Source organism: Haemaphysalis longicornis, unplaced genomic scaffold (genome assembly GCF_048455015.1).
Source record: "Haemaphysalis longicornis isolate Haplotype H1 unplaced genomic scaffold, Haemaphysalis longicornis Haplotype H1 scaffold_7, whole genome shotgun sequence".
Classification (NCBI taxonomy): domain Eukaryota; kingdom Metazoa; phylum Arthropoda; class Arachnida; order Ixodida; family Ixodidae; genus Haemaphysalis; species Haemaphysalis longicornis.
Window position 1 is genome coordinate 180,618,961 of NW_027526422.1, and position 10,523 is coordinate 180,629,483.

The window sequence follows — 10,523 nt, forward strand, 5'->3', positions numbered from 1 at the left end:
GGTAGGCGGTGGTTCCAACTTCAAATCCCGGACCAGGAAGTAGTTTTCTTTAACTGAAAACTTTCCGAGTAACTGCGTATATATTTTTTTGTATCCGTAAGGATGTATTTCTGGGGGATGTCACTCTTTAACTAACACCGTGATTTGGTCAGGAGGCTTCGGCAGACGTAGGGTACAGATCAGAGCGTTTGTTAAGAGTGTAAAACATGCCTTAAGCTCAAGCAATCTTTACCGCGAATGCTCAGTAGAAAACAACTGTCTCTCTTCCATCGACACTTTTACAGAGTATGCTACAATTGAACAATAAAAGGGCTGTACTACTATGGCGAATTTCGCGTACATTTTACAGGTAGGCAGTCGACAGTAGGCTTTGAGGGGCAAGCGTTGTAGAATAACCGGCGGTTGTCCATATACGGACTTGTGCAGGAGGTAGATGAACAGCCCCATATTTCTCGGCTAGTTTAAAAGTGTAGGCCTTCCGAGGTTTGTAATTAGTAACGTCTGGTTATAACAAAACCGCTTTACTCGAAATATCACTTTATTTGAAATTTCTTCTGGTCCCAGCCCAAGCGCATGCATTTTTGGCCGCATTACTCGAAACGCGTGAAGAGGTTGGCCTGCTTAGAGCGAAGTGGAGAGCGGAGGCGTCGCCGAGCGGCGGCGACACAGCGGTGAGTCAGGCTGCCATCATGGCGGGTATACGCAAGCTGGCGTTTCCCGGTGGTTTTTTCGAGCCACTCATGCTCGATTAGCGCTATCTGACTATAAACAAACGACCCAAATTTGTGGTTTGGTAATTGAATTTTGTTCCTAGACACTGGGCAATGGCGTGGACGCGACGTTGTGTGAGCACTGACACTCGAACCATACAAGTACCAGTGCCGTTGACAACGCGGCTCCAAAAAACTCTTGTTTTGCAAGCTTCAAGGCTTCACACATCGGGAAAAAATTCCCAGTGACGCGAAGAATCGGCAAGTGCTTTTCCGAATTAACAATTGTCCTAGCCACGGGAAGAGCGACAACCCCAAGGAGGTCGATTTACTTTAACCGATGGATCAGGGCATCATTGAAACCACCCGGAAGGCTGATTTGCTCAGTGCGATCCATTTTGTCAACTTCGCATAGAAGAAACTCGCACCTTCAAAGGTCGCCAACTGCTTTGTGCACGCCGGATTTTCCACACCTTTGCCAGCGACCCAGACGATGACCAGCCTGACGATGACCGGACTGGCAGCGATCTACACGAGGCTGTTCATAAAATTGCTGGCGAAGAGGTACAAGGTGACTTAGAGACGTTTGCGTTGGCGGACGCTGCAGCTCTTGTGGTCGCACCAGCAACGGATGCGCAGATATGTTACACTTGTTGGCCCCGACGAGGACGAAGAGCCACAGGAAGTGGTAACTATGGTACAGACGCGGGAATTATTACGCATGCTGAGAAATAAAGTTGAATGCCTTATGCAGTGCTTGATCAAATTGGAGCAGGAGTTGTTTGCGCCCGGCAAGAAAATTCAAAACTCACCATCATTTTTCACCTCAACAAAAAGTTTGCTTCACTAAATACATTGTGTTTTGATTCCTCGCACTTGTGCCGCAATTAAAGATCAATTTATATAGTTTCTCGATTGCTCGCTTATATCTAAATACCGCTTATAACAAAATTTTTCGCCATCCCGTTGACTTTGTTATAACGAGGGATTACTGTATTAAAAAAGCCGTAGTCCCAACAATATTAACTTACTGAAAATACACTTACACTCAGTAAACATCTCTGGGACTTGACTAGTATACGTCTTCGCTGGCCATCAACCTTCCGTCAAATGGTTCCCTTTAGTTTATTCTCGCTAGCTTTAGCAATTTCAGTTTAAGTCTTTCCTAGCTGGTTCCACGTAACGTAGATTACAGCGCAGTGTAAAACACACACAAGGACAAAGAAATTGACTAAGAAAGCGCTGCGTATGCCCCTTTCTTGGTCCTTGTGTGTGTTTTATACTGCGCTGTAGCTTCACTTACTTTAGCAATTACCTCTGCGGTTTTTTCTGCTTCAATTATAGGTTAACGTTTGTTTCCTCATATGATATATACGCGTCCAGGCCATATGTATGAACCCTGTAAAAGGTCACTGTAAGGTCCACTGATGAGGTCAGGGTCAAGCGCCCGGGCGGCGCGTGAGAACCCGCCACTCTGTCTTGTGGCTCAGCACTGTAGACTCTACGCTGCAGCCGTCGCCAGATCGTCACGGCGCGCACGGGAGACGGATTGTCTGGCCCACCGCATACCACAGGGATAATCCCCCATTGAGAAAGCAGACGGCGCCGCCGGATTCCGGGAACCATCGACGTGACGAGCGGAGGTGGTGGGATTACTGGCGTCGAGGCGCGCGCCGCGCGAAACACCATTGTTAACGCGTCCCGGCCGGCACAGTGCGCCGTCGCCGCCTTTCGCTCTCACCCCGCGGGGTCGCGCGCACCTTGGGGGAATTTTGTAGACCACATTTTTCCTGCAATCTGCGTATCTTGTCCGCTGTTTTTTGTCGCAAACTGGCAACGGCGCGCATCTGTTTACCTGATGGCACATGCCATAGGCCTTGTTGGGGGCGGATCCTTGACGCCAATGTTCGGTTCGAATGTTTTACTTAGAGTACTTCTTTCTTAATTAAGGTACGTGCAGGTTTGGCTACTAGAAAAAAGGTCAAAATGTTTTTCTATTTGACATTCATTAGTAAATCTTTTTATTTCGATGGCGTACGGCGCAGTTGGGGCTAGGGAAAGTATTTAATGAAAGGGCGTGGCAGATCGGCCTCCTCACCTTCATACTGTCCGTACAAAAAGCGCCTACAGGTAAATCACCGTCCCCGTTGAGTGAATGGCTTGTCTTGGGAAGGCGAAACCCAGGACTGGAGGGTTAGGCGATCGGCGGAATATGATTCATGTCGGGGACACCATTAGCCCGCATGGGTATGTTCCGCAAGTGAAGTTAAAGCAGCTCAAGGCGGTATGTCGCCCGTTTCTGGGGCTCATACCACTAATAGGTATCGACGGACAACGTATGCTCGCCATTTCAGGAGCTCGGTGGCAGTTAGGCCAGCGGTGGCTAACGTAATGTGTATATATACGTTGCCCCCGCCGAAGCGTCTGATCGAAGGTGCTGATGTTAATGTGGTTTAACGCTCAGACCATTGCACTCCATTTTTTCTTGGCGGTAATTGAGCCACCTCTCCAGTCAATAACACGTCTTGAAAAGCAAGCGGGGTGCGACGGGTAGAAGAGGTTAAACAAGAAAAACAACAAAAAAAGCAACACGAAGTAGCAGAAGCAATAAACGTTTAGTCCTGTATTTGTCTCTTTCTCCTCCTTCGTCGCTCACCGACACATTTGTCAAATGGTTTCTCACAACTGTGCTGCCCGGAAACCAGTCCACTTGCACAGAATGCATCTTGTTTAGCTGAGCGTTATGAAAATAATCGTGGAACCGAGATGACCTTTACGAAATCATTATCACGGCACAATTTGGCAAGTGATGCGACCTCTGCTAGTGAATAATATGAGCGGCGTTCTTTTACGAGAGCAGCGGTGAGAACTAGTAAGAATTGTTCCCGTTTCTTGGTCAGAACGTAAGGCTGCGCCCGATATTAAGCGCTAGGCCTACGTATTTGGTGTCCGTCTCGCCGGACGGCGTTCTGAATTGTGCTAAGGTGTGTTGCGGGTTTTTAGTCACTTACGGCCTCTAGTACGGCTTTACGCGTTATGAAGCGTGTTGGAAAACCTTGCAATAACGCAAGAAGCTTTCCTTACTGATTCGCATCGGCTTCGCAGGTTGCTCTGGCTGGTCATAAACTAGTGGATTCATGATGTGGCTTGCTTTCGTTTTTCCGCTGGCGTAAACAGGTATAATTACAGCCATATTGGATAGACAATCAAAGAACGAAACGTTCGTACACAACCGTCTGAGGCTGGGGAGCTTAAAAAGGCAGTATGAACGAGCGCGAATATCGTTCAGGTAATCAGATACGGTGGCTTTTTCTATCGACTGCGGCGAACTGTGGTTGGCCGTAATCATTTAGTCCTTTTTCAAACATATAAAAGGGATAACTAAGCACTTGGAGTGCAGTATTTTGGATTTTCGAACACCGTCATTGTAAAAAGTTTGAAGTGTGCAGCACCGCGGCATCATTTCAGCAGTTTTACTGCATTGCTTAAAATTCACATGACTCCTGTGTTTGATTATGCCTGCTACGCTACTCGTTCGTATGCTCCCATTGCTAATCAAAGTGGTATTAGAGAAGCTTATTATGCGTAGGTTGAGCTAAAACGGCCTTGTGTTTTGTCTGTAGTGTTGGAATTTTTTATAAGTGTCGTCAGCTATTAAAACTGTTTTGGGATAGCTCAATCTACTTCTAAGGAATGAAAGCCCTGTTTCTGGTCCCTTAATCTTTATGCAGTGTTTGCGGTGGCCTTCATGAGTAATAAAAATTTCTTTATTGCGGTTGTGTTTCATACTTATGGCTGTAGTATAATTATGGCATTTTAGTGCTTGTGCACTGAAGAATTTACAAAGTTTAACAGTTTGCGTTGAAGTGTCAACAAAGGGGTTTGTAACAGTCACTGCCAGACATTCAGAATTCCAGCGTCTCTCTCATGATAGACTGTTGTTATTTTACAGAGCGAGGCACATGTTTGAGCGACTGCCCATGAAGTTTTAACTTAGATTCAACACCTCTTTTTCGCACTTGGATGCATTTGTTGTTGAAGCATCAAACAGTATCTGAAGGCTGTTTGGGTTGAAGAGCTTCTGTAACTATTGTAACTTGGGTTGCAGGTAGACATGTGTTACAGCAGCCCTTCTATATCCATGTCCCTGCTTCTCGAGCATCTACTATTCCTTCTGGACGTCCAGATGCAGTAATAGAAAACAATGCTGGGGCATATCATAATGGCTTAACTGCGATTATTCAGTGCATAAGGTTTAGGTTTTCGATTACACTCTTGCTTCTGGCCAGCTGCAGAAAGAAATGGCAACATTTGCTCAGCAGGTTGTAATGCTTTGACGCCCCTGCTTCAAGGTGCTACATCACTCCTTCGCAAGGTTGGGCTGTTGCTTCTGGCTTGAAAGCTATAGTGAGAAGTGAGGACGATTATTTTATATTTTGGAACGGTGCATGCCAGGCCTTCAGGTTGTGATTTCACTGCTTCTCACGTATACTCAGCTGATTCTGGCTTTAAGGCAGCATTAGGAAACAAAAACACTAGCTGGTGCAGCAAATCCATATGGATTCAAAGTCGGGCCTTCAGAGTTCGACTTCGCTACTGCTGGCTGAAAAGGTGTAGTGAGAATAGAAAACTGTTGTGCAGCAGCTTACGGCGCCTTAACAAGAGGCGGCAAGAGTTAAGCCTTTCATCGCCGTTTCCCTGTTCTGTGCTCTGATAGGTTGAAGGACTGGACTAAAGAATCAAATTCTTGCATGACATGTAGCGCGTTTTTAAATGAGTTGAATAGAGCTCGTCTTCGTGTAATATTGTGCCTGCAGAGTGGTCTGAAAAGGTGCAGCAACGATTGAAGGCGCCTATGCAGCCGTTCACTGCAGTTGGATATGAGACACTCGGACTTCCGCATCACTGCGCAATGTACCTTGTGGAATATTGTTGGCTTCAGGGGATTATCAGAAATGAAAATGCTTCTAGGAAAGCTTGACATATGGCTTCAAAGATACCAAACGCTTGTGAATCGAACAGTTTGTCCATCCACAGTGTTTGAAGAGCCTCATGAGGAATATATCTTCAGGGCAGCCTGCTACCTTTCATGGTAAAGACTGTGAAAGTTTAATGTAGCATAACTTTGAAAGTAGCATTTTGAAGAATGTATAAGCAGGTCACAATTATTATTTTTCATAAAAGCTGACAACCCTGATGTTTTAAGGCGCCTGATATTGCTTTAGGTGGTTCTTTTCATTTTTATTACCAGTCGAATTTATAACTGTGTCTCTTCATTTCATTAAAACCTTCGAGACGGTTATTTGGCAGCAAGGAAATGGCGGCAGTTGTTTTATCACATCGTCGGTACCACCTCAGATAGTGTCGCCGCGATTGAAAGCCTGACACCGTGGTGCCAATTGAATCAACTAACGCAGTACGTCCTGCCACTCGCGTGTCTCGTGAAGCAGCGATGAATGGTGCTATAACGGTTAATGTCGCGAAGCTCTCCGCTTAGGCTATGTGGTGCCGTGTCGTTTAATAGAAATAAAGTAAAGCTTGCTTCTTCGCTGCTACAACTGATTTTGCGAGGCAGGCGACTACATGCGGCATCGCGATCTTCACGGTTAGCGTGTGTCTCTTGGATAGATGTTTGCAAGACGTCTCTACTCTCGACACGGTCGCACAGAACACTGCGTTTCCCGTTTATATCGTGGCCAGTGTCTGAAAGACACGGATGAATTTCCATGGTTGGTTTCAGTTTTAACCTGAGCATACACGGTGCGTGCCCTATATCAATGTATATCTGAAGGCAAAGAACTTCGTAGCCGGGGTTGGTATATCCGCCTTCCGCTTAAATCTAGGCACCGCGGTGACAATTTTCTTTAGAGGAAAGAGCCACGGAGGGTGAGGAGAAGAGGCTGATGGCTGATACTGGGAAGACAGATCGTGCTGGACTTCAGAGACCGAGGCGGAAGCAAGGGGATGTCCATGTTGTTTTGCCACAACGCGCAGGCGCGTCCGAAGTTTTAGGTGCGACTGCATCTCATTCACTCGTTTTGTCCCTCCATACGGCGTCGTTGTCCGTCCACACCCCTTCGGCATTCTCCTCGCTGTGCGAGCTGCGCTCTCCGCCGCTCACCCCTCTCCTCTCTGATAGCGAACACCCTCTCGCGAGGGGCATTGGATTGGATTCGATTGGATTGGCTTGGTTTGGCTTGGATTCGATTTGGATTGGATTGGGATAAAGTGGATTGTGTTGGATTGTGTTGCGTCATAGCCGCGCCACGTTGCGTGATAGCCGGGGCAGGGGGTTCCCGGCACGTTTCACGCGATTGGAGAATCAACCTTACGGAAACAACGGAACCCCCTATGAGTCGCATCTGCACAGGGGTTCCCGCGAGGGAAGGTGGGAGTAAGTTTTTTTCTCTGAGGCATGTCCCTCCTGCGTCGGCGTCGGCGGCGTCCGCACGCCACCTGCGCATGCGCGACTCTCCTCCGCTATTCTCTCCGACAGCTGTGCGCAACATTCTCGCTCCGTCTCATTATCATAAACAACAGCTGCGTGCGCGCGCTTCGCTCGCTTCGCTCCGCTCCCGTCGCGCAAGTGCGCGCATGCCCGACTCTCCTCCGCTGTCTACTCTCCTTCAGGCGCTGTGAATATAAAGCGGGTAGCGCGCTGCGGCGGTTCAGTCAGCGCTCGCTCTCGTTCAACATCGCGTCACAGCACGTTTCACCCGATTTAGAGCATCAACCCAACAAAAACACCAACTGAACCCCCCGATGCGTCGCATCACACCAGGGTTCCCTCGCGAGAAGATGGGCGTAATTTTTTGTTTGTGTTTATGGCGCAAGGGTATCTGTGACCAAAGAGCGCCAAGACTCTGTTAGGTGGTCCTTCTATGTCAGGTTTGTACTTAGAATGTGTATGAAATGAGCATGGGCATGCCACTGCCTAAAAAATTATATATCGGTGTAGAGGGCTCGTAGACGAAAACATAAAAATGATGATGATGCGGATGAGAGGAACTATGGTTGACACATTAGGGCGCCTAGAGCCTCAGAGCATGCTGCGCAGCCAGGCTCCCTGTGCGCACAAAACAGTCTTCAGAACCTCCCTGAAATGGGAGAGAGTCTGAGGTCTGAAGTCACGCCCTGTAGAAACGAGTTTTAACAAATTGACATCTGCAAGATAAGTTCAGACATTTGTAAGAGAACATTGGTTCATCTCCTAAGACTAGTGCAGGGTGTAGTGGAATATTGCGTGTGTAGAGTTTAGGGAAGTGTCGTTTTTTGGCATCATTCATAGACGTACACTCAGTTAACACGTGGAGAAAGGAAGAGCCGTTTCCCACACTTGCCACAAACTGGTGGGAGTGCACCATTCAAAAGATATGCGCGTGTGGCATGTGTGTGCCTATCCGCAGTCTACAAATGAATACCTCTGTGAATCTATCTTATTTCTCGGTGAGATACTTGCCTATGTAAGGTTTAACTGTGTGTAATTTGTTGTTGGATTTTTGGTTGCATTCCTGCTGCCACATTTCACCAAGTCTCCGTCGCATAGCTCGTTTCATGTCCAGATCTGGAACCAGAGGTTCATCCATGCGAGTGCGAAGGACAGCTGCCGGAGCATACAGGTCGGCGATTTCGTTCCCCCATAACCTGCTCTGCCCCGGCACCCAGCACACTACTATCGTCATATCTAAAGCATAAGCTAACATTATCTTCATAATCAGCTTGTTTAATACAGGGTTTTTACTTGGTTTTTCCAAATGTAATGCCATCACGACACTGAGAGAATTTGTAGAGATAACAGACTGCTGTATATTTGTTTCTGTGTTGTACTCTACCGTAAATAACCTTCCGTATGCTTCTGCTGTAAAAATGCTGCAGTTTGCGTTCAGTGTCTTTGTACTAGTGAAGTTACGGCCATGTGCAGCGCCTGAGACACCAGAAGTGGATTTCGAAGCATCTGTGTAAAAAGTAGTGTAGGACTACAGTAAAGATCGTTTCCCCGAAGTCCGGTGTCGATCAGGAACCGAATCGCCCGGGCTCAGGTTGATTTGGCAGGTGGCTGGCAGGGCGATGGTGTTGAAGTTCTTGGAGATGGCGGTCGAACTGACGAACTCGAGGCAAAAAGGTTGATTAAATGAAACGAAGGTTTATATGCAGCTATTTACAGTAGGATAACTGGGTACATGAGTAATAAAGAGAAAAACTTCAAGCTGCAGCTAGACGCTAGCTCCAAGTGTGCACAAATCACTTGAGCTTCTCAACTTCGTCTAACTCTCCTATTCTCAGAGCGTACACAAACCGCTCGAGAAACAACGGCCGAGACCCTGTCTCGCCGCAAGATCCGTCTAGTTGCCCGGTACGGCGCTGCACCCTGAACCTCCGACGCGATCTTAACCTCGACTAGGGGGCTCACAACTCCCAACCTAGCGTTAACGGTCGCGACTCCTTGTCCTGCCGGGAACTGCCAGCTCAGCGCTCGGATAAGAACCATTTCCAACGGCCAAGTTCGGCCTTATAAAACCTCGAGATCACCCTCTCTCGGGAACGCCCATGCAGCGTTCATACACGCGTATGGGAGTGCCCGAATTCACGTAGACAGCTGTCACTCAGCATGCCACGGAATATTCAATGAGGCGCCGCCATCTTAGGGTCAAAGGCACGCTCGCAAACGAGCAGGTCGCGCAACCCCGCGGGGTGAAAGCGAAAGACGGCGACAGTGCATCATGCTGACCAGGGCGCGACAACAATGGAGACACGCCGGTAATCCCACCACCTCCGCGCGTCGAGCAGACGTTCCCGGAATCCGGCGGCGCTGTTGGCTTTCTCAATCGGGGATTATTCTTGAGGTATGCGGTGGGCCAAACGATCCGTCTCCCGTGCGCGCCGTGACGAATGAGCGACGGCAGCAGCGCAGTGTTGGCAGTGCTACGTCGCTAGACAGAGCGGCGGGTTATCACGCGCAGCTCGGGCGCCTGGCCGCTAATCTCATAAGTGGACCTTACAACTCCCCCCTTTAAGTGGGTTACTGCACCTCTTGGTGCAGTCAATCCGAAAAGAATTTAAAAGGGCCACTTGTTTCATCTCTCCTTCCGCAATAACAGCGGAACAAACAAACAAAATAAACGCGTGGAAGGAGCTAGGTATACCCACAAATGACCCCCCTTCTATTTCTGCAGCTGATCCGAACTCTCTCTCGCCTAAACTACAAACACAACCTATTCACTAGCCGTCAACAGGGACTGAATACTCTAGCAAACAGGAAACACACGAAAAAATGCTAAAAACACTAAGTGCGGGTAAAAAGAAATTGGGTAGTGTCTCCGGAGCGCGTAAACGCCACGAACAACGAGACAACTCAACCCAAAACACTGATGCCCGCTATAACCGCAAACACGCATAATCATTCCGGCAGTCGACAACAAGAACAAAAGGAATAAGGACTGGCAAAGAACACGGGCAATTTTGCAGTGAACAAAATAAACGTTAAGAAAGTTTGCATTGCCACTATGCGCACGCGCGCAAATGTCCTCCTTGACGGCGTAGCCTCATAACGTTCATTCAAGAATGTTCGGCTGTGCTGTCGCTCACTTGCGGTGCACAGAAAGTTCAGTTCAGTGCGCGGATCGACAATTCTGTGCACGGATCGAGCCCTCAAGGCCTCTCGTCGCGCACACACGCACACACGCACGCACGCACGCACGCACGCACACGCACACGCACACGCACGCACACGCACACACACACACACACACACACACACACACACACACACATCACCAACGAAAAAATTCCCGCGCCTTCCCGCGAGGGGAACAC